Source organism: Trichechus manatus, unplaced genomic scaffold (genome assembly GCF_000243295.1).
Source record: "Trichechus manatus latirostris isolate Lorelei unplaced genomic scaffold, TriManLat1.0 scaffold00166, whole genome shotgun sequence".
In the NCBI taxonomy this organism is placed as follows: domain Eukaryota; kingdom Metazoa; phylum Chordata; class Mammalia; order Sirenia; family Trichechidae; genus Trichechus; species Trichechus manatus.
This window is the reverse complement of record NW_004444102.1, coordinates 3,792,163-3,796,191: the sequence shown is the minus strand read 5'-3', so window position 1 is coordinate 3,796,191 and position 4,029 is coordinate 3,792,163.

Here is a 4,029-nt window from a genome sequence, read left to right as displayed (position 1 = left end):
AGAATTCAGCCTCATCTCAAAAAAATAATACACTACGACCAAGTAGGATTCATACTAGGTATGCAAGGATGGTTCAACATTAGAAAATCAATCAATGTAATCCACCACATAAATAAAAGGAAAGAAAAGAAGGACATGATCATCTCAATTTACGTAGAAAAGGTATTCGACAAAGTCCAACACATATTGCTGATAAAAATCCTCAATAAAATAGATACAGAAGGGAAATTTCTCAACATAATAAAGGGCATCTATGCAAAACTAACAGCCAGCATCATTCTTAATGGAGAGAGGCTGAAAACATTCCCTTTGAGAACAGGAACAAACAAGGATGCCCTTTATCACCACTCCTATTTAACATTGTCCTGGAAGTTCTGGCTAGAGCAATAAGGCAAGAAAAAGAAATAAAGGGTATCCAAATTCGTAATGAAGAAGTTAAATAGTCCCTATTTGCAGATGATATGATACTATGCATAGAAAACACTAAAGACTCTATGAGAAAACTACTGGAACTAATAGATTCAGCAGGGTAGCAGGATACAAGATAACTGTACAAAAATCAGTTGGATTTCTATACACCGATAAACAGAACGATGAAAAGGAAATCCGGAAAACAATACCATGTATAATAGCCTCTAAAAAATAAAATACTTAGGAATAAATCTAACAAAGGATGTAAAAGACCTATACAAAGAAAACCACAAAACACTACTACAGGAATCCAAAACAGATCTACATAAATGGAAAAACACACCATGCTCATGGATAGGTAGACTCAACATTGTGAAAATGACAGTTTTACCCAAAGGAATTTACAAATACAATGCAATCCCGATCCTAATACCAACAACATTCTTTAAAGAGGTGGAAAAACTAATTATTAACTTTATATGGAAAGGGAAGAAGCCTCGGAGAAGTAAACCACTATTGAAGAAGAAGAATAAAGTAGGAGGACTCGCATTACCTGACCTCAGAACCTACTATACAGCTATGATACCCAAAAAAGCCTGGTACTGGGTACAAAGAAGACATACATTGATCAATGGAATAGAACTGAGAACCCAGATGTAAATCCATCCACCTATGGTCACCTGACCTTTGACAAGGGCCCAAAGTCCATCAAATGGGGAAAAGACAGTCTTTTTAACAAATGGTGCTGGCAAAACTGGATGTCCATCTGCAAAAAAATGAAACGGGACCCATACCTCACACCATACACAAAAACTACTTCAAAATGGACCAAAGACCTAAATATAAAGCCAAAAAGTATAAAGCTCACAGAAGAAATAATAGGATCAACAACAGAGGCCCTAATACACGGCATTAGCAAGATACAAACCATAACCAACAACACATAAACTCCAGAACACAAGCTAGATAACTGGGATCTTCTAAAAATTAAACACTTATGCTCATCAAAAGACTTCATCAGAAGAGCAAAAAGAGAACCTACAGACTTGGAAAAAAAATTTGGACATTACAATTCAGACAAAACTCTAATCTCTAAAAATCTACAAGAAAATCCAATGCCTCTACAACAAAAAGACAAATAATCCAATTAAAAAATTGGCAAAGGAAATGAATAGACACTTCACCAAGGAAGATATTCAAGAGACCAACAGACACATGAGTAAATGCTCACGATCACTAACCATCAGAGAAATGCAAATCAAAACCACTCTGAGATACCATCTCACCCTGGCATTACTGGCACGAATTAAAAAAAACTAGAAATAAATGCTGTAGAGGCTGCAGGGAGATTGGAACCCTTATGCACTGCTGGGGGGAGTGGAAAATAGTACAACCATTTTGGAAAATGATACATCACTTCATTAGAAGCTAGAAGTAGAAATACCATATGATCCACCAATCTCACTCTTAGGAATGTATCCTAGAGAAATAAGAGTTATCACATGAATAGACTTATGCACACCAATGTTCATTGCTGCATTGTTCACAATAGCAAAAAGATGGAAACAACCTAGATGCCCATCAGCAGAAGAATAGATAAACTGTGGTACATACACACAATGGAGTATTATGCAACGATAAAGAACAATGATGAGTCTGTGAAGCATCTCGTAACATGGATGAATCTGGAGGACATTATGCTGAGTGAAATAAGTCAAATATTTTATGAGACCACTACTGTCGAAACTCATGAAAAGATTTATACACAAAAAGAAAAAATCTTTGATGGTTAGGAGGGAGGGAAGTATTGGGGGGGTGCAAACACTAAATAGACAATAGATAAGTGGTAACTTTGGTGAATGGTAAGACAGTACACAATACTGGGAAACCAGCACAACTTGTACAAAGCAAGCTCCATAGATACATCCAAACTCCCTGAGGGACTGAATCGCTGGGCTGAGGGCTGTGGGACCATGGCCTCAGGGACCATCTAGCTCAATTGGTATAACAGTTTATAAAGAAAAATGTTCTACATTCTCCCTTGGTGAGTTGTGTCTGGGATCTTAAAAGCCTGTGAGCAGCCAAATAAGATACTCCACTGGTCTCACCCCTTTGAGAGCAAGGGAGAATGAAGAAAACAAGATACAAGGGAAATATTAGTCCAAAGGACTAATGGACCACAACTACCATGGCCTCCACCAGACTGAGTCCAGTACAACCAGATGGTGCCCAGCTACAAGCACTGACAGTTCTGACAGGGATCCCAACAGAGGGTCCCAGACAGAGCTGGGGAAAAATGTAGAACAAAATTTTAACTCACAAAAAAAGACAAGACTTACTGGCCTGACAGAGACTGGAGAAACCTCGAGAGTATGGCCCCTGGACACCCTTTTAGCTCAGTAATGAAGTTACTCCCGAGGTTCACCCTTCAGCCAAAGATTAGACAGGCCCATAAAACAAAATGAGACTAAAGGGGCACAACAGTCCAGGGACAAGGACTAGAAGGCAGGAGGGGACAGGAAAGCTGGTAATAGGGAACCCAAGGTCAAGAAGTGACAGTGTTGATGTGTTGTGGGTTTGTTAACCTATGCAATAAAACAATATGTGTACTAACTGTTTAAATGAGAAGATAGTTTGTTCTATAAAGCTTCATCTAAAAAGTACAATAAAAAAAGGAAAAAAAATTCCACTAAGGCTGAGTGACACAGTGTCCTCCCATCCTTTGAATTCTCTTCAAAGCATCTTCTGAAAATCCAGCCTTCTTTTATTTATGAATGAGATAGATAAAGAGGTGAAGTTTTCAGAACTGGTTTTATCTTATGTTGGTAACACCTTTAGAGTTCTAGAACTCTCCTTAAATTATGTGAGCATTTATTACCCATTTATTTCAAATAAAAGGCCTAGCTGAGTAAAACTATAAAATGGAATGTTCTTTCTTCTTTTCTTTTTTGGCATTCTCCTACATGAGTTGGCCACCGTGATGGTTAACTGGGCCATGATTCTCAGTGTTTATATATGATTACTCCCATGATGGGATCTGCTGTGAGTAGCCAATCAGTTGAAAGGGAGTTTCCTTGGGTGTGTGGCCTGCATCTGAATATAAGCAGATGTTCTGGCTTTTTGCTTGCTCTGGATCCTGAAGCTGGCTCTCGTTCATCTGACCTCTGGTTCTTGGGACTTGAGCTAGCAGCTTACCTGCTGATCTTGGGTTCGCCAGACTCTGCAGCTATGTGAATCAGGAGAAGCCTGTATCCTCATCTACAGACTTGGGACATTCCAGCCTCTACAACCACATGAGCCATTCCCTTGATATAAATCTCTATATATATATTTATACACTTTGCTGGTTTTACTTCTCTAGAGAAGCCAGCCTAAGACAGCCACTGTTGTTTTCCATAAAGAATAAGTTTACATATAATCAAGAGCATATCAAAATTTTACTTCTACTGGAAAATATAATACCTCAATTTTTTTTATTTATTTTTTTATTGTACTTCAGGTGAAGGCTTACAGAACAAATAGTTTCTCATGAAACAGAAGTACACGTGTAGTTTTATGACATTGGTTAACAACCTCACAACATATCAACCCTCTAACTTCTCAACCTTTTTTTTTTTT